This window comes from Triticum urartu, chromosome 1A (assembly GCF_056163025.1).
Source record: "Triticum urartu cultivar PI428250 chromosome 1A, HENAU_Tu73, whole genome shotgun sequence".
Lineage (NCBI taxonomy): Eukaryota > Viridiplantae > Streptophyta > Magnoliopsida > Poales > Poaceae > Triticum > Triticum urartu.
In genome coordinates, this window is record NC_141873.1 from 319,418,242 (window position 1) to 319,439,665 (window position 21,424).

Genomic DNA, 21,424 nt, shown 5'->3' on the forward strand with positions numbered 1-21,424 from the left:
AGCGATAGATGGAGAAGCGGAGGATGATAATTACATGCCTCCCTCCGAAGATGAGGCAAGCCTCGACGATGACGAATTCGTCGTGCCTGAGGATCCCGTCGAACAAGAGCGCTTCAAGCGTCGGCTTATAGCCACGGCAAATAGCCTTAAGAAAAAGCAACAGCAGCTTCAAGCTGATCAAGATTTGCTAGCTGACAAATGGACTGAAGTCCTTGCGGCCGAGGAATATGAACTTGAACGCCCCTCCAAGAGTTACCCAAAGCGCAGGTTGCTACCCCGACTGGAGGAGGAAGCACCAAAACCTACATCTCCAATGTATGACGCGGCTGATCGGCTACCTCGTGGCCGCGACAGAGAGGCATTTCAGCCAAAATCTCAGCCCGCACCCCGACGCCACTCAAATAAAAATGTCGAGGCATGGGGAAATACGCCAGACCTACGAGACGTATTGGAGGACAAAGCAAAACACGCAAGATCGATCTACGGATCACGAGGACGCGCCACTATGCGAGACGATAACCGTCACGCCGGATACAGTAAAAGTAAATCCGGCCGGGCCGAACACAGCGGACAAGACTCATTTGAGCTGTGTTGCGATATAGCCCAGTACAGAGGTGCCGCACACCCCCTATGCTTAACAGACGAAGTAATGGATCACCAAATCCCAGAGGGTTTCAAACCCGTAAATATCGAATCATATGACGGCACAACAGATCCTGCGGTATGGATCGAGGACTTCCTCTTGCACATCCACATGGCCCGCGGTGATGATCTACACGCCATCAAATACCTCCCACTCAAACTCAAAGGACCAGCTCGGCATTGGCTCAGCAGCCTGCCAGCAGAGTCCATTGGCTGTTGGGAAGATCTGGAAGCCGCATTCCTCGATAACTTCCAGGGCACTTATGTGCGACCACCAGATGCCGATGACTTGAGACACATAATTCAGCAGCCAGACGAATCGGCTAGGCAATTCTAGACATGGTTCCTGACAAAGAAAAATCAAATTGTCGACTGTCCGGATGCAGAGGCCCTAGCAGCTTTTAAACACAACATCCGCGACGAGTGGCTCGCACGGCACCTTGGCCAGGAAAAGCCGAAATCTATGGCAGCCCTCACGACACTCATGACCCGCTTTTGTGCGGGAGAGGACAGCTGGCTGGCTCGCAGCAATAACATATCAAAGAACCATGGTACTTCGGATACCAAGGATAGCAATGGCAGGTCACGTCGCAACAAACACAAGCGTCGCATCAACAGCGACAATACTGAGGATACGGCAGTCAATGCCGGACTCAAAGGCTCTAAACCCGGTCAGCGGAAAAAGCCATTCAAAAGAAGCACTCTGGGCCCGTCCAGTTTGGACCACATACTCGATCGCTCGTGTCAAATACACGGCACCGCCGACAAGCCAGCCAACCACACCAATAGGGATTGTTCGGTGTTCAAGCAGGCCGGCAAGTTAAATGCCGAAAATAAAGATAAGGGGTTACATAGCAATGACGAGGAGGAGCCCCGGCCGCAGAACACCGGAGGACAGAAGAGGTTCCCCCCACAAGTGCGGACGGTGAACATGATATACGCAACCCACATCCCAAGAGGGAGCGGAAGCGTGCGCTAAGGGACGTATATGCGTTAGAGCCAGTCGCCCCAAAGTTCAACCCATGGTCCTCCTGTCCAATCACCTTCGATCACAGGGACCACCCCACTAGTATCCGTCATGGCGGATTCGCCGCACTGGTCCTAGACCCAATCATCGACGTATTTCACCTCACTCGAGTCCTTATGGACGGCGGCAGCTGCCTGAACCTGCTTTATCAGGACACAGTGCAAAAAATGGGTATAGACCCCTCAAGGATCAAACCCACAAAAACGACCTTCAAAGGCGTCATACCAGGTGTAGAGGCCCATTGCACAGGCTCAGTCACACTAGAAGTGGTCTTCGGATCCCCGGATAACTTCCGAAGCGAGGAGTTAATCTTCGATATAGTCCCGTTCCACAGTGGCTATCATGCACTGCTCGGGCGAACCACATTTGCGAGATTCAATGCGGTACCGCATTATGCATACCTCAAGCTCAAGATGCCAGGACCTCGGGGGGTCATCACAGTCAATGGAAACACAAAGTGCTCTCTCCGCATGGAGGAGCACACTGCGGCCCTCGCAGTAGAAGCGCAAAGCAGCCTCTTAAGGCAATCCACCAGTTCTGCGATTAAAGACCCGGACACCTTCAAGCGCGCCCGGAGTAATCGGCAACAAGACCGCCTGGCACGTTCCGAGCGCGCATAGCAATGCGCCCCCCGCCCCAGTCCCAGCCAAACGGCGAAACCCGTGCCACGCATACACAATTATGCATTGAAAATACCATGGGCACATGTGGGGAGGGGGGCACGACTACGGCACACCCCAAGACGCGGATCAACCGCACTAGGGGCTTCCCTTTTTGTTATTTTTCTCTCTTTCAGGACTTTAATCTCTGGAAACCCTGTCCGGCAGTATGATTGTCGGACACATGATGCAGCGACCAAGGAGGCAGAAAGCTATGTCGCACCACGGAACTCCCAGGTGGATCCCGATAACGAGTGACATACTTGCTTTAAATACCATTCCTCAACTTGCCCTTGGAGGGGACATGTCAAATAGTCCTACTTTTTGCTTATCGCACTACTTGTATCATTCTACTTTAACGCACCTTTTTGAATAAACAATGCATAAGACTAGACTATTATCGCATTCTCTATTCTCCCTTTATATATATATATATGTGTGTGTGTGTGTGTGTGTGTGTTCATTCATGACATCCAGCACCCGCACACTCTGGTATGGCCAATACGCTAGGGGCTTAAGCATACCCCATAATACGGCGTGAGAAGTCCGAACACTTTCGATAGTGCGGTACCCCGAACTTATAGCATTATATGCATCAGCTCTGAATCATGTCTTGGGTCAATAGTTGGGTTTGCCCAGCTCCCGTGTTTTGGTACCTTACGTTCCGCTATATCGGCTAAGGTAGCACTGGGAGAATTACTGCGATTGTGCCCCGGTTCAGCTGGGCTAAGCACCTCAGTAGAGAAAGCTAAAACTGACTGTCATGATAAGGCGAGAGCTGGTCGCTGTTCGAGAGGTCTCGAGTCCCTAAAGACTTATGCCGCTTAGAGCAAGGAGTCAGCTTTGTCCGGCTTAAGGCGTGTATAGCGCCCCGAATTCGGCCTTCCGAATACTAGGGGCTTCGCCAAAATTTAAAATTGTAGAATTCTATAGCTAAGTGAGAGTGATAAATCATTATAGTCCGATTGCCTTGTTCGTTGTGCTGAGCACCTCCCTCGAAGGACCCATCAATGGGAAAAAGAGTGCTCAGATTTATTCCGAACACCCCAGCACTCGTGGCATGGGGGCAGAAGCCGACGACTGGCCATCTCTCCGATTTGATAAACAGCCGCACAGAAGGTAATATTTTAAATTCAAACAAGCGTTGCATAACGCATATGAACAAGTTTTCATAATACAGGATCACACGAGCAAGTTCATTCAAACATTACATTCTTCGCACACTCGTTCGCCACAAGACGGGCACCCTTCAGGACACTCTCATAATACATCTCGGGGTGGCGATGCTCCTTGCCCTGCGGCGGCCCCTCCTTCACCAGCTTCTCGGCGTCCATCTTGGCCCAGTGCACCTTTGCACGTGCAAAAGCCCGGCGGGCACCTTCGACACAGACGGACCGCTTGATGACTTCCAGCCGTGGGTAGGCATCCACAAGCCGCCTCACCAGGCCGAAGTAGCTGTTGGGAAGGGAGTCGTCAGGCCACATCCGGACTATAAATCCCTTCATGGCCTGTTTGGCCGCCTTATGCAGCTCGACCAGTTGCTTCAGCTGGTGGCTCATAGGCATTGGGTGTTCGGTCCCAGTATACTGAGACCAGAAAAACTTCTCTGTCGAGCTTCCCTCCTCGGCCTGGTAATACTTCACGGCATCCGACACGCTGCAGGGCAAATCATCGAATGCTCCTGGAGAGTTCCGGACTCGGGTAAGTAACAAGTAATTTACTTTCACATGCTTGCTTTGCATATTGAATGCCTTACCCGCCGCTATCTTCCTCATCACCTCAATCTCCTGGAGGGCCTTTTGGGCTTCAGCCTTGGCATTCTTTGTGCTCTCGAGGGCCGCGGCAAGCTCGGACTCTCGCGTCTTTGAGTCAAGCTCCAAAGCCTCGTGCTTCTTCACGAGAGCCTGGAGCTCTTGCTGCACCTCGCCCACCCGTGCCTCTTGCTTTTCCCGCTCGGTGTGCTCCTTGGCCGATTTGTTTTCGGCCTCGGACAACGCTTGCTTCAGGGTCGCCACCTCGGTCGTGGCCCCTGGCACATTCATGATGATCCTGTCATTTCGCAACCACATTTTCTTTTATATATAGACAAGGTATTACTTACCTTTGTTCTCCTCGAGCTGCCTCTTGGCAAGGCCGAGCTCTTTCTCGGGCCCCTCGAGGTCCTGCTTCGGTGCGGCGACCTCCGCAGTCAGTGCGGCAGAGGTCAGCAGCGAAGCCTGCATACGCATAGAAACATACTTATATTAGACTCCTGCAGATATTATTTGATCCTCTATTCGGCTTTTCTTTGTGAACACCAAACAGGGCATCAGGGGCTACTGTCTATGCGGTAATATTTTTCTTATATTTTAAATACTTACCTCAAAGCCTGTTAGAAGGCTGGCACAGGCTTCAGTCAGTCCGCTCTTGGCGGACTGAACCTTCTTGATCACCGCACTCATAATAGTGCGGTGCTCTTCGTCGATGGAAGCGCCGCGAAGTGCTCCCAGCAGGTTGTCCGGTGCCTCTGGATGGATAGACGTCACCGGCATGGGCGGGTTGCCCATTTTGGAAGGGGGCCGCCTGCCCGAGTCCGGAACCACTGGAGGTTCCGGCGCGGTGTTCGGTTGAGAGCCGAACTTGGAGCCCCCGGGAGCCTTGCTCCCTTTGCTCCTGGAGTCCGAAAGGTCGCCTTGAGGCGCCTCCAGGACTGTCTCCTCCCGGCTCGGTGCCCCTTGAGACAATACCTCGGCATTGTCCGTAGAGCAAGGAGAGGAGGCGGTTGGAAGTGTATCACTATTCATGTCCGACGAGTCCAAGGAACCGTCCGACGATGATGCATCGATACGGGCTTAGGGCAGACTGCATAATCATATTCGACGTTAGGAGAAGAAGTGCGACAAAGGTATGCTATGAGTTACTCTGGTATCCGAATAGTTACGACTTCGCCAGGGGCTTGGCCCTGAGTAGCCACTCGTCTTCGCCGTCGGCGGCGGTGGTGGAGTAGTCCGGAAGGAGAGTCCTTCCCTTCTTGGACCCTTCGGCCTCCCCGGTTGGGGTGGCCTTCCTTTTCTTGTCTCCCCCGGCTGGAGGGGAGAATCTTCATCTTCGTTCTCCTCGTTTTCACGGAAGGAGTGCATCTCGGTGTTATCGGACGATGAGTCCGATACCACCTGGCGCCGGGAACTCTTTCGGGTTCCCTTGGCCTTCTTCTTGGTCTTCTCCGGCACCTCATAAGGAGACGGAATCCGCATCTCCGTCAGGAGGGCGTCCGCAGTCTCTTCGGGCAGAGGGGCCGGACAGTTAATCTGCTCAGATGTCTCCACCCAGTCCTGTCAAAGGCATGGGAGCTCAGACCCTGCGCATGGTTAAGCTATGGGAAATAAATATCCTACCAGATGTACAGGACTTACCGAATTCGCAGGACGCTTCGCGCTTAGCCTGCGGTCCTCGGTGAGAGAAGGAGGGACCTCGGCGCCCTTGAACAGCACCCTCCAGACGTCCTTATGCGTCGCGTCGAAGAGCTCGTGTAGAGTCTGGCGCTGGGCCGGGTCGAACTCCCATAGGTTGAAATTCCGTTGTTGACACAGGAGGATCCGGCGGAAGAGCATGACCTGGACTATGTTGACAAGCTTAAGTTTCTTGCTTATCATGTTCCGGATACACTTCTGGAGTCCGTCCAGCTCCACCGATGAACCCCAGGACAGGCCCTTCTCCTTCCAGGAAGTGAGACGCGTGGGGATTCCGGATCGAAACTCGAGGCCCGCCACCTAGTTGGTGTCGCGCGGCTCGGTGATGTAGAACCACCCCGATTGCCAGCCCTTTTTGGTCTCCATGAAGGATCCCTCGAGCCATATAACGTCGGGCATTTTGCCCACCATGGCTCCACCCCATTCCGCTTGTTGGCCGCCCACCACCTTCGGCTTGATATTGAAGGTCTTCAGCCACAGGCAGAAGTGGGGCCGGATGTGGAGGAAAGCCTCGCACACGACGATGAACGCCGAGATGTTGAGGATAAAATTTGGGGCCAGATCATGAAAGTCCAGCCCATAATAGAACATGAGGCTGCAGACGAATGGATGGAGGGGAAACCCCAGTCCGCGGACGAAGTGGGGGAGGAAAACCACCCTTTTGTGAGGTTCCGGGGTAGGGACGACCTGCCCCGCGGCTGGCAGCCGGTGCGTGATATCCGCGGCTAAGTATCCGGCTCCACGTAGCTTTTTGATGTGTCCCTCCGTGACGGAGGAGGCCATCCACTTGCCTCCCGCTCCGGACATGTTTGGAGAGAGTTGAGGAGAAGGATGTGGACTTGGGCATTGGAGCTCGAGTGTGCGAGAATGGATGAGCAAGGAGGAAGAAGGCGTGGGTTGGAAAAGGTGAGACCTTATCCCTTTATAAGGGCGGACGAAACTATGCGCCCCCACTAGCCTGGTAAAACTCGCTTATCCCCCAAGCGCCGTAATTGGTGGTGCGGTTGGGTTACCCACGCCCGTATTGGTGAGAATCCCGTAATAAGGGGAACACGATCTCTGCTTTGACAAGACGTGTCATGAAACCGCCTCGCGTTATGTGCGGGGCTGGTTAAAGAAAAACGGTTCGAATAATTACCAGGCGATGGCGTGATGTCATGCTACCAAAACGTGTCAGCAGATTAGATTTGTGGAAATATTATTCTCTCTACGGTGGTATGTGGAACTTATTTTGCAGGGTCGGACACTATCCTTGTATTCAAACTCTTCTATGCTGTATTCGGATGAGGAACCCACCTTGCAATGCCGAAGACAACACTACGTGCCGGACTCATCGTCATTGAAGCCTGGTTCAGGGGCTACTGAGGGAGTCCTGGATTAGGGGGTCTCCGGACAGCCGGACTATATCCTCTGGCCGGACTGTTGGACTATGAAGATACAAGATTGAAGACTTCGTCTCGTGTCCGGATGGGACTCTCCTTGGCGTGGAAGGCAAGCTAGGCAATACGGATATGTATATCTCCTCCTTTGTACCTGACCTTGTGTAACCCTAGCCCCCTCCGGTGTCTATATAAACCGAAGGGTTTTAGTCTGTAGGACAACATACAATCATACCATACGCTAGCTTCTAGGGTTTAGCCTCTCCGATCTCGTGGTAGATCAAGTCTTGTACTACTCATATTATCAAGAATAATCAAGTAGGACGTAGGGTTTTACCTCCATCAAGAGGGCCCGAACCTGGGTAAAACATCGTGTCCCCTGCCTCCTGTTACCATCTGCCTTAGACACGCAGTTCGGGACTCCCTACCCGAGATCCACCGGTTTTGACACTGACACTTGCTGTTGCAGTCGTCCGTCTACAGCCAAAGACTGCCTGGACCAGTGGCTGGCAGCTCACCGACTAAGAAGCGCGGGAGCTGAAGCCAAGTGCCAGCCGGGTTCTCTGACCACACGACGAACTCCAGCAACACTTCCGTGGAGTGGAAGTGCGGCCTGGGTGGCCGCGCGACCATGGCACGCCTCCCTTCATCGACGGGGCCCCCACGACTCGGGTGACCACCACCACACGAAGAAGCGCCACCGCGGCCGCGAGGAGCCGTGACGGGGGTCATCGTGTGCTTGCGGGGGTGGTCGCGGCCCCTCTTGGGTGGCGGTGAGCCAGGCCCCTCCTGGCGAGCTTTCCCCTTCTCTGCAGCCGAGAGCCTCTTCGCTGGCACCATGGGTGTCGCTGCCGGCAGTGAAGCGAGGAAGAAGAAGGAGCGGGAGAAGCAAAGGAAGAGATGGGTGACAGGGGCTCCGCCCCCTCTCCCCATTTATAGCCAAGGGGAGGCCAACCGCCGACGTCCACGATCTAAGGTAATAATGACCTTTTTCTGCATGCAGCAGGGACTCGTCAAGTCGGGCAGTTGCCGAGGCGGTGTGGGGAAGCGGAGACGCCCACGTCCAATCAATCGCCACGCGTCAAGCAGGCCCGCAGGATATGGGGGCCCACGGTGCTCCGCACTTGCCTTTTGGGCCCGGGGGCTACTGTCGGCGTTCTGGGAACGGGGGTCCCCGGACCTACCTGCCTGTGGCCCACAGCGTGTCTCCATCAGTGGCCCTGTACGGCCCATCTTCACCAGCAAGCACTGAAGACCCTCGCGAGGTGCCAAGCCTCGCGAGGCGGACGATGCAAAACATCCTCAGGGGCGGACTCACCAGGCTGGTTCACGAGGGGCGGAGAGATCAAGGCAAGGGACACCTCGCGAGGTTCCTGTGATGCAGGCCATGACAACTGGAGCCAGGCGGGCGCCAGTGCGCCCAATGTCCTCATTTCCTCTTTGGTGCTAAAGGGGCAAGCGCATGCGAGGAGTCCCGAGGCATCAAGCAAAGGTTTCCATATCGGTGCAACAAGACCAAGACCAGCAGGACAGCAGGACGGAGGTCACCGTGGAGCCCAAGACGGCGTCACCACCAGAGCCTTTGGCAGACGAAGACTATTTTTGTCAGGATAGCTTGTACAAGTTGTCCCCCTTCAAATTGTTCGTTGTGGGATCCCTTCCCGCCTAATATTTGGGAAGAGGACCCGAGCCTCTATATATAGGACTAGCCTCCACCATAGAAAGGGACCGGCCCATCTAGAGAGAATCCCCAACCACACTCACCAAGCACAAGAGCACCTCTCCTCAGGAGGCTGTTCTTCCCCTGTAACTGTTTATCCTCAGCCCAAGAGGCAATCCACCACACTGCACTAGAGTAGGGTGAGGGAGTCGTGGATTAGGGGGTCTCCGGATAGCCGAACTATATCCTTTGGCCGGACTGTTGGACTATGAAGATACAAGATTGAAGACTTCGTCCCGTGTCCGGATGGGACTCTCCTTGGCATGGAAGGCAAGCTTGGCAATACGGATATGTAGATCTTCTTCCTTGTAACCGACTCTGTGTAACCCTAACCCCATCCGGTGTCTATATAAACCAGAGGGTTTAGTTCGTAGGACAAAAATAATCATACCATAGGCTAGCTTCTAGGGTTTACCCTCTACGATCTCGTGGTAGATCAACTCTTGTAATACTCATATCATCAAGATCAATCAAGCAGGACGTAGGGTATTACCTCCATCAAGAGGGGCCGAACCTGGGTAAACATCGTGTGCCCCGCCTCCTGTTACCATCCGCCTTAGACGCACAGTTCGGGACCCCCTACCCGAGATCCACCGGTTTTGACACCGACATTGGTGCTTTCATTGAGAGTTCCACTGTGCCATCACCGTAAGGCTTGATGGCTCCTTCGATCACCGGTAACGATGCGGTCCAGGGTGGGGTTTTCCTCCCCAGACAGATCTTCGTATTCGGCGGCTTCGCACTGTGGGCCAACTCACTTGGCCATCTGGAGCAGATCGAAAGCTACGCCCCTAGCCATCAGGTCAGGTTTGGAAACTTAAACTACGCTACCGACATCCACGGAGACTTGATCTTCGATGGATTCAAGCCCATCTCAGGTGTGCCGCATAATCACGACGAGCATGACGTAACTCTGTTGTCGGACAGTGTTCGGGAGATCACACCTGCAACTACTCTGGCCCTCAATCCGGGGCAAATTGCGCCATCCGAGGATGGAGGGATAGACCCCGCGATGGAGGACGCACTCTCAGTGGCGATGGAGCCGGATACTGACTTCACCCCTTACGAGAGCCGTGTTGCCAAACCACTGGATTCATCCCCGGCCACGGACTCCCAGCCGCCTGCGTCCGTGCCTATCGAATCTGATTGGGCGCCGATCATGGAGTTCACCTCCGCGGATATCTTTCAGCACTCACCTTTCGGCGATGTGCTAAATTCATAAAGGTCTCTCTCCTTGTCAGGAGAACCTTGGCTGAACTATGTCCGACTAAAATGGGATGCGGACGACGAAGAAATTCGCTCCCCACCCACCACCCACTTAGTAGCCACTTTCGACGATTTAACCGACATGCTCGACTTCGACTCCGAAGACATCGATGATATGGACAACGATGCAGGAGACGAGCAGGAACCACCGCCCACAGGGCGCTGGACCGCCACCTCATCATATGACATATACATGGTGGACACCCCCAAAGAAGGCAATGGCGACGAGACAGCGGAGGATGACCCCTCCAAGAAGCAACCCAAGCGGCGCCGCTCTAAGTCCCGCCATAGCAGAAGTAGTGATACCGGCACAAGAGACAATAACACTCCGGATAGTGCCGAAGACGACAACAATCCCCTCCAGCATGATTTAGAGCGGGAGGGTGAACAAGCTAGCCCTCCAGAGCGGGCAGCATATGGAGAATCAGAGGAGGACAATTACATGCCTCTCTCCGAAGACGAGGTGAGCCCCGGCGACGAAGAATTTATCGTGCCTGAGGATCCCGTCGAATAGGAGCGCTTCAAGCACCGGCTTATCGCCACAGCCAATAGCTTGAAGAAAAAGCAACAACAACTTCGAGCTAATCAAGATCTGCTAGCAGACAGATGGACCGAAGTCCCTGCGGCCGAGGAATACGAACTCGAACGCCCGTCGAAGAGTTACCCAAAGCGCAGGTCGCTACCCCGACTCGAGGAGGAAGCACTGAAACCTACATCACCAGTGTACGATGCGACTGACCGGCCACCTCGTGGCCGAACCAGAGAGGCCTTTCAGCCTGAAGTTCAGCCTGCACCCTGCCGCCACTCAAAGTAAAATACCAAGGCCTGGGGCAACACCCGGGACCTGCGAGACGTATTGGAAAGCAGGGCAAAACATGCAAGATCGATATACGGGTCATGGGGGCGCGCGCCAACGCAGGACGATGACCATCACGCCGGATACACTAAAAGTAAATCTAGCCGGGCAGAATACAGCAGACAAGACTCATATGAACTGCTCGTGATATAGCCCGGCACAGAGGCGCCTCACACTGTCACACCCTAGCTAGTTCAAGCATTAGAGTGTGCATCATGTTTAAATTTCTCTTAAGTTTGAAATGGGGAAGGCAGAAACCGCCAACACCCCCCTGGAAACAACTAGGGTTTACTAAAATTATTTTCAATGAACCAGAAATGCCCTTCTAAAAAGTTCACCCTCTTTGTCTTGGGTTAAAACCTCTGGCAAAATTGGTGCACATTTTTCTAGGTCAACGGAAGGTCATTGAATTAAATCATAAGTATTTGAATTTGGGGCATTTAAATGCTATAAAATAATTTAAATGCCCCAATAATTTTGGAAATGAATGTTTGCTGTTGGAAATAATCTAAACAGAGCCCACAATTATTTTCAGGATTTTTGGAAACATTTTAGTATTTTTAATAAAGCCCAACAGTTGTAGTTAAATAGAAAACAGAAACAAAGTTACAAAAAAAAGAGAGAAGGAAGCCCACCTGGGCCTTACCTGAGCTGGGCAGCCCACCTGGCTCGGCCCAGCCTACTGGCTTCGCCAGTTGTCGTCCTCCTCGCGCCAGGATGCAGGGGCGCGTGCTCGCCGCGCGCCGGCCACGCGCCGGCCACCTCCTGCTTCCGCCGACGCCTGGAGACACCTAGAGGTGCCACGCGACCCCCACGTCCCCCTCTCATCCTCGCTCACTCTCCCCCTCGTCTCCCTCACTCTCTCCCGCGACGACCGAGCGCGTACCTCGCCGCCGATCGCCGTAGTTGCCACCACAGCCACTCCCTCGCCCCTCCGACGAGCCCAATCGCTCCGCCTCGTCGCCCTGGACCCCTTCGCCGACCCACGCGACCCCAAACACCGCCGAACGCCGTCTACGCCCTCGTCTTCAACCTCGGGCACCTGAGCCGTCTCCGGCTGATTCACCGTCGCCAGGACCTCCCCGAGCTCGCTGACCCTCTCTCCGACTCCACTGTGAGTTCCTCTTCCTTTCCCCATAGCTCCCGTGCTCGATTACGCCTCATAGCCACCGCCCCCTTCGAGCCCGAGCGCTCCTCGCCGCCGGCCATGTCACCGTCGTGGCTACGGCCGTACAAGCACGCGTCCGAGCGCACCACCGCATTCAGTGCGTCCCTAGGAGCCTAACGCACGCACTTCCTCGCCCTGCCGTGCAACGTAGCCCCCTTTCCCTCTCCGTCCAAACTCCGGCCTCCGCCACGAGCTCGATTCCGGCGAGCTCGCTCCACCCCAGCTCCTCCCACTTGCCCCACTAGATGCGCACGAGCCCCAGCTACGCATAGCACGTCTCCGCCGTCGATTTGGTCACTGGAGGACCAAATCCGAAGCCCTCCGCCGTCTCGGCCTCGCCGGCGGCTCAACGCCGGCGAGTCTAACCCAGTTTGACCCCTGGGTGGGCCCAGGTAGACCCCCCCTGAGTCTATGACAGGTGGGGCCGGTCGGCTAACTAAATTAGGATTAGTTTAACTAATTTTAATTAAACCAGTCACTGACATGTGGGCCCAGACCCCACTGACAGTTAATTAGTGTTAATCTAACCCTGTTAATTAGCTGAGAGGCTGATAGAAGGGGCCCACCAGTCAGGTTTGACCTGGGCTGGCGCCTTTGACCTGCTGAGGTCAGTATGACGCAATGCTGACGCAGTATTGCATTTTCTGGATTTATTTTTATTCAGGAAATTCCAGAAAATAGTCAAAACTTCTAAAAATCATAGAAAATCAACCATAGCTCCAAATGCAAAGATTTATATATGAAAAATGATCAGAAAAATTCAATCTATCCATTTGTAATGGTTTCATGCATGACAAAACAAGTTTACCTTGGTGTTTAAGCAGAATAAGGAAATGCACTATTAAGGCCATGTTTAATGAGCTAATATTTGAATCTTTGATTCAAATGTGTTCATTCCTTTCTATTATAACTTGCATTAGGCCAAGACACATTCATATTGCCATGTCATAGCATGCATCATATTGTTGCATATCGTCATGTGTTGATTGTGTTTCGATGTGTTCTTCGTGGTAGGTTCTGCCTCCGAGGATATTCACGAGTATCCGACTGAAGGGCAGTATCCCACTACCACTCCATCAGGCAAGCAACCATTGATCATTCCGATACAAGCCCATGTTCTCGCTTCTGCTCTTGTTTACTGCATTAAGACAACGCGATTCAAACTGCTGTGTGCTACGGTAGTTGAACCCTTATCCTCTGCATGACCTGTCATTGCCACAGTAACTAGATGAAACCCACTAGCATGTGTAGGAGTTGATTGAGCCATGTATGTGATTCCTACCTTGCTATGCCTGCTATGCTTAGAGTTGTGTCAGGTCTGGTTCATCTGGGTGATGGACTAGAGTGAAATGCTTATGTCGGTAATGTGAGTGATGTGTTGAACATGTTTTGGTAAAGGTATCGATGAGAGGCCATGTAGGAGTACATGGTGGGTTGTTTCATTGAGGCCGTCCCTAAGAACTGAGATCTGTATGTGTGATTGAAGATTCAGCTACTACCATGCATTGGGATCCTTAATTGACCCTCTCGGCTTCCTAACCACCCTAGTACTCTGTCCAGGAGTTGCAAATAGTTTCTGGTGTTTGTAGGTTATGTGTTGGCGGCCGTGCGTAGCGCTGACCCTAGGGGTGGGCTATGTTGCGGTAGATACACCGTGGCACGGTGTACCGAGTCACCCGTTTGGTGTGTCGGGAACCCTGTTCACATCGTTCGGGGCCGTATGTGGAAACCTCGGCCGGACTCCCTGCGGATGGAACCTGGATAGGCGATAAACCTGGACTAGAGGCTTAAGTGTTTAGGTAGGCCGTGGCCGACACCCTCGCTGGGCTTCCGCTTGAAGGTTGCCGAGTACATGTCGTGTAAACGGCGATAAGTGGTGAAAGCGTGTATGACGAAGTACACCCATGCAGGGTATAAAACTATTCGAATAGCCGTGTCCGCGGTAAAGGACTACTTGGTTGCCTATACAGTTCATAGACAAGTTAATGGATACTACTAAAAGACTCAAGATAAGTGTGAGTATCGAGGATGGCCCTCTCATAGGATGACGAGGGAGGATCCACGGTGGAGTATTGAGTTGGTGAGTAGTGGACTCGTGTGCGAAAACTATTTTACTGGTGAAGTTCCGTAGGATAGTTTAGCCAAGAGTCAAAGCTGGCTTGCTGCATTAAACCCCCCCACCTTCTTGAGAATAAGCATGTTTAGTAGGTTTTGATGTAAGACTTGCTGACTACCTTTGTACTCATGTTTGCTTAACTACTGTTTTCAGACGACAACACCGCCCCTTCCGATGGGTTCTATGTAGACCTTGACGTCGACGAGTGACTAGCCACCTAGGTGGTGATCCTGGCCATGAAGGGCCCTATGTAGATAGACAGGCTTCGAGAAGCCTTCTTTCTTTCTAGAGTCTGTACTCAGACTAGTTGCTTGCGCATGTGCTTGTATGAGTGTATGACTTGAGTGTCGGGTCATGTGACCCCTATCTATATGAACTTGTTATGTATGGCTCTCTGGAGCTTTTAAATAAAGTATTTGAGTTGTAGAGTTTTGTTGTGATGCCATGTTGTATGCACTCATATCGGGCATATTGTGTGTATGATTGAAATGCTTGGTATGAGTGGGATCCGACAATCTAGTTGTTTATCCTTGGCAGCCTTTCTTATGGGGAAATGTAGTCTAGTGTTCCTCGAGCCATAGTAGTCCGCTACAGCCCGGTTCACCGGAGTCCTGCTAGCCCAGCACTACTGTTCAGGACACTTGACTGGCCGGCGTGTGTTTCACTTCGTTCCTATGTCTGTCCCTTTGGGGAAATGTCACGCGGTGTTTTCCGGAGTCCTGCCTAGCCTGCTACAGCCCGGGTTCCCCGGAGTCCTGTTAGCCCAGTGCTACAGCCCGGAATCACTCGCTGATGACCGACATGCTCGATGTGATACATGTATGCCTGTCTCCATAGGTCTGTGCCGCTTTGGGTTCACGACTAGCCATGTCGGCCCGGGTTCTCTGTCATATGGATGCTAGCGACACTATCATATACGTGAGCCAAAAGGCGCAAACGGTCCTGGCCATGGTAATGCGACACCCGTGGGATACCGTGCGTGAGGCCGCAAAGTGATATGAGGTGTTACCGGCTAGATCGATGTGACTTAGAATCGGGGTCCTGACAGCGTTGGTATCAGAGCTGGACTGCCTGTAGGTTCGTTGAGCCAAACTGGTCGATGTCGAGTCTAGAAATGCTTAGTTATATGTAGGGGAATTGATTGTGGGAGGGACGTAAGGCTCTTTTACTCCTTTACCCTATGCCTCTGATCTGAGTCGTTCTCTTCTCATTCAACGTGGGTTAAGGACTAGGCTCTCTTCTTCTATCAGGTTCACGTGTTACTAATCTGTAGCAGCTTATAGGATTGTTGTTACAAGTCCCAGTTCAGTTTCTACTATTCTTAGTATGTTGCTAATTGGATCAGAACCTTGATATGATGTTGATGAGTGGTATTGCGAACTGTTGTGGATGTCTCAAATCTTTCTCTGAGCATTTACAGCTGTTATGCTGTCCAATTTTCCCTAGAAATTCTGATGTCTTTGCATTGTGGTTGTGCTTTTAGATGGCCAACCATGTTCAAAACCAAGTGGTTCGCCTGACCCGGTGCCTCGACATGCCCGGTCATACTGCTATGCTAGTCCGGGTAATGATCGAGACGGGCTACCGTTGGTATCCCGAATACACTATCGAAGAGCAGTTCCGCGACTTTAATCAAAGCCAATATCTCTGCACCGTCAGGATATTTCCTTCTTATTATGGATCTACCGAGCCCCTTCACTGTTCCTATGGACTCGGGGTTACTGTTGAGATGGCTGTGCAGGATGCTTCCTATTCCATGATGACCATCTTGCGAGTCCGGACTGGCCTGCTTCGGAACACCGACTTCCGTTACATGCCAGCTTCACTTCTGGGAGCGCAAGGGTATCTTTAGGCTATCTATGCTAACTCCAAACAGGAGGACTCATTAACTCGTACCACTGCCAAGTTGCTCGAAGATAAGGACCGAGAGAATCGGGCTCTGAGGCTGGAGCTTTTCAATACCCGTGCTGATCAATGGGCCACATTGACTCGGTTTGCACCTGTGGTGCAAGCTGGATGTATGGATACAAGGGATCTGTATCCTGTGAGATCAGCTCTGCCAGACATGGTGGATTGGCGTGATGTGGGAGGCATCACCCCACCCCGTTGTCCCCGCAGGCCACCGTTTGTTGGTCCAAGACCTCATCCTAGCCCCTATGGTCCACAGGCTCCTCAGGACCGTCTGTTCCCGGATGGTCATGTTGAACTTCCAGGCTACGGAGGTGACTTCTATGAGAACTACTACGGAGCTATCTGAGTTAGTAGTAGTACCACTAGTGTTGTAGTAGTTGTATTTCCACTATCCTGCGTGACTTGTGGAATACGACTTAGTGTGTAGTCAATTCCGGAGGTGTAGACAAATAATGTATAGGAGCTTGGAACGCCTCTGATGAGATGTAATGTCTTTCATCATAGTTGTACTGTAGCCTGGGCTTGTACTGAACTATGTATGATGTGTGTGACCGTTGGTATATATATGGCAGTTTTATATTACCATGACATAGAGATGAACATCTCTGCATTCCGCGTTATCCATTACATTCTGCACTTCCTTGCTAAGTTTGAGCCATCCTTATCTAAACCATTCTCTTGTTTTCTCCTAGGATGGTCAACACCCGCAGCAACCCTGCTGCCTCGGAGCAGGGGGAAGCCAGTGCAGCTAGGGGTGAAAATCTGCCTCACCCGCCTTCTCTGGCAGAAGTAATGCTGGAGGCGGAAAGAAACAAGCATGAGACTAACCGCCTGCTGGAGCGGATTGAGCAGAACACTGCACGCCACCCACGAAATGACTTGGTGTCAATCAATGACTTTATCAAGCTATACCCGCCAAAGTTTAACCATTCCGTCGAGCCCCTCGACGCGGATGACTGGCTTCGCAGCATCACTCACAAGCTACGTTCTGCCAACGTAGCCGAAGCCGACAAGGTTACCTATGCTGCCTATCACCTCGAAGGCCCTGCTAGCCTTTGGTGGGAAAACTTTGAAGCTATGCGCCCGGTCAGCCAAGTTACTACTTGGGCTGAGTTCAGTGAGGCATTCCGCGAGCATCACATTCCGGAAGGTCTCATGGATCGCAAGAGGGAGGAGTTCTGCAACTTCACCCAAGGAAGACTGACTATGGATGCTTATAGCCGTGAATTTGGGAATCTGGCACGCTATGCTCCCGAAGAGGTATCTACTGACGCTAAGAAGCAAGCAAGGTTCCGCAAGGGACTTAGCCCTGAGCTTCGCCGCGATCTTCGTCTGCACGAGTGCACCTCCTTCCAGAAGTTGGTCAATAAAGCCATCAGTGCTGAGACAGGCCAGACTGATTATGACGCTTCACGCGCACACTCCCGTGATTTTGGCTCTTCATCCGGCTCTGGAACTCAGAAGCGCCGGGTGAGGATTCCAAGCATGGCACTGCCACCCAGGTTCATCCCGAGGCCATCCTTTGAGGCGCCTCGTCCCAACCAGCAATTTGCACCGCCCAAGCCCTATGGTGGCCCCGCTGCTAATGCTGCTCCACGCCCCAATGTGGTGACATGCTTTAAGTGTGGAGAGCCGGGTCACTATAGCCGAGAGTGTTCCCGGAACAACAACCCCATCCAATCTGGAAAGTCTGTTGGCCGTGGTAAGCCCGCGGGAAAGACATTCTACGCCAAGCCGGTCACCACTACCCGTGGCCATGTCAACTATGTTTCAGCCGAGGAGGCTCATGAGGATCCCAACGTCGTCCTTGGTACGCTCCTTGTTAACTGCCATCCGGCATCTGTTCTTTTCGATACTGGAGCATCTCATTCATTCATATCCGAGAGTATGCTCGATTGCATAACACGACATTCTGTGACATGCCCACTTCCATGGTAATTCAAACTCCGGGTTCCAAATGGCAAACTTCTAGAGTAAGCCATGGGAACAAAATTCTTGTCGATAGACTTGTCTTCCTTGCATCCTTAATAGCTCTCAAATCCTCGGACATAAATATCATCTTGGGTATGGACTGGATGTCAGCTCATTATGCTAAGATCGATTGTGCCACTAGAACCGTTCAACTTACTCACCCATCAGGCAAGACAGTCAATGTCTTAACTCGAGTGGCCAAGAGCCAGCTTTACTCCTTAAATGCCAACCCCCTTCCAGACCTTGAGGATGTTTCGGTAGTCCGAGACTTTCCGGATGTCTTTCCAGAAGAACTGACAGGTGTTCCACCTGACAGGGATGTCGAGTTTGTGATAGACCTTGTACCAGGAACCGTTCCAATTTCTAGAAGACCCTACAAGATGGCACCCTTAGAACTAGCCGAGCTTAAGAACCAACTCGATGAGTCCTTGAAAAAGGGTTTCATCCATCCTAGTTCCTCTCCTTGGGCTTGCCCCGTCCTCTTCGTTAAGAAGAAGGATGGAACGGATCGAATGGTTGTGGACTACTGCCCTGTCAACCTGGTCACCATCAAGAACAAATATCCGCTTCCCAGGATTAACGATCTGTATGATCAGCTCGCTGGATCCTCAGTTTTCTCCAAGATGGATTTGAGGTTGGGCTACCATCAAATCAAAATCAGAAATGGGGACATTCCCAAAACAGCCTTTGTTACTCGTTATGGCCAATACGAGTACACCGTGATGTCCTTCGGTTTAACCAATGCCCCAGCCACCTTCTCCCGGTTAATGAACTCGGTTTTCATGGAGTACTTGGACAAATTTGTCGTAGTATACCTCGATGACATACTCATCTACTCCAAGAATGAAGAGGAACATGCCGAACATCTAAGGCTGGTATTGATGAAACTTCGAGAGCATCGCCTTTATGCCAAATTCTCCAAGTGTGAATTTTGGTTGCCAGAAGTGACCTATCTAGGCCATGTAATTTCTGGCAAGGGTATTGCTGTCAATCCCGAGCGAGTTCAAGCCGTCCTTGCTTGGACTCCACCTAAGACGGTTAAGAAAGTTCGGAGCTTCCTTGGCTTAGCGAGCTATTGCCGCCGCTTCGTCGAAAATTTCTCCAAGGTTGCTAAACCTCTAACTGAACTCCTCAAGAAAGATAAAAATTTCGAGTGGAATCCACAGTGCGAGTTCAGTTTTCAGGAACTGAAAAGACGCCTGACATCTGCTCCCGTACTAGTACCACCAGATTTCTCCAAGGACTTTATTATCTATTGTGACGCCTCGCGACAAGGACTAGGTTGCATACTCATGCAAGATCGTCAGGTAATTGCCTATGCTTCACGGCAATTACACCCACATGAGGAAAATTATCCCACACATGATCTAGAGCTTGCAGCTGTAGTCCATGCACTTAAAACTTGGCGACATTACCTTCTCGGTAATCGTTGCGAGATCTTCACCAATCACCAAAGTTTGAAATATATCTTCACCCAACCAGATTTGAATCTCAGGCAAAGACGTTGGGTTGAGTTGATCTCGGATTACGACTTAGGAATAACTTACTCCCCGGGCAAAGCCAATGTCATGGCTGATGCGCTAAGCCGCAAGTCCTATTGTAACAACCTGACGTTACAACAAAGTCAACCATTTCTCCATGAGGAATTTCGTAAGCTAAACCTTCACATTGTTCCTCGAGGATTCCTATCCACCCTGGTGGCGAAACCTACCCTTATGGATCAAATCATAACCGCCCAGCGGTATGATAAGGGCATATCCCGGATTAAGGAAAACATCGCTAGCGGAGTTGCTAAATGTTTTTCCATGGATGAGCGAGGTGTTGTCTTCTTTGAGAACCGTTTGGTGGTTCCCAAGAAACAACATCTGCGCCAGTTGATCCTTAAGGAAGCTCATGAATCCCCTCTCACCATTCATCTTGGTAGTACCAAAATGTATCAAGACCTATGCCAGAGGTTTTGGTGGACTAGGATGAAGAGAGAAATCGCTCAATACATTGCTAATTGCGACGTTTGTCGTCATGTTAAAGCAGAGCATCAATGGCCTGCTGGCACCCTTCAACCTTTGGCTATTCCCGAGTGGAAATGGGACAAAATCAGTATGGATTTCATCACTGGGTTTCCCAGGACCAAGAGAGGGAATAATGCCATCTTCGTCGTGATCGACCGTATTTCCAAAGTAGCCCATTTCCTACCTGTTCGTGAGAGTATCACCGCTAGCCAGCTAGCTGATTTATACATCTCCCGAATAGTGTCTCTTCATGGTGTTCCATTGGAAATTAACTCAGACCGTGGAAGTCTCTTCACCTCTCGATTTTGGAAAAGTTTCCAAAATGCTATGGGAACTCGTCTCTCCTTTAGCACCGCCTTCCATCCTCAATCAAGTGGTCAAGTGGAACGAGTCAATCAAATTCTGGAAGATATGCTCCGAGCTTCTGTCATCTCGTTCGGAATAAGTTGGGAGAAATGCCTTCCATTCGCGGAGTTTGCTTATAACAATAGTTATCAAGCCAGCTTAGGCAAGGCTCCTTTCGAAGTTCTCTATGGACGGAAATGTCGAACGCCTCCTAACTGGTCAGAAACCGGGGAAAGACAACTCTTTGGCCCGGATATGATCCAAGAAGCGGAAGAGCAGGTTTGCGTTATTCGTGAGAAATTGAAAACAGCCCAATCTCGTCAAAAGAGTCAATATGATCGTAAACATAAGCCTATGACTTATGAAGTCGACGAGAAGGCTTACCTTCGGGTTACTCCGTTAAAGGGAACCCATCGTTTCGGTATCAAAGGCAAATTGGCCCCTCGTTACATTGGACCCTTTCGCATTCTCGCCAAACGAGGAGAGGTTGCCTACCAGTTGGAACTACCTCCGCATCTTTCCAGAGTTCACGATTTCTTCCACGTTTCACAACTCAGGCATTGCTTCGCGGATCCTATCCGTGGAGTGGACCACGAAACGCCTGATCTACAAGATAACCTCTCCTATCGGGAATATCCCGTTCGTATGCTTGATCAGGCCGAGCGTACCACTCGACGTCAGAATATCAAGTTTCTCAAGGTTCAATGGTCACACCATTCCGAGAAAGTAGCCACTTGGGAAAGGGAGGATCGTCTTCGACTTGAGTACACCACCTTCTTCCCGGAGGATCCTAAATCTCGGGACGAGATTCTTTTGAGTGGGGGTGAGTTGTCACACCCTAGCTAGTTCAAGCATTAGAGTGTGCATCATGTTTAAATTTCTCTTAAGTTTGAAATGGGGAAGGCA

General features: G+C 51.7%; 1 pseudogene; it reads left to right on the top strand.

Moving 5' to 3' along the window:
* LOC147991053 (uncharacterized) overlaps positions 1 to 21,424 on the top strand; it is a 45,603-nt pseudogene that overhangs the window by 3,130 nt on the left and 21,049 nt on the right.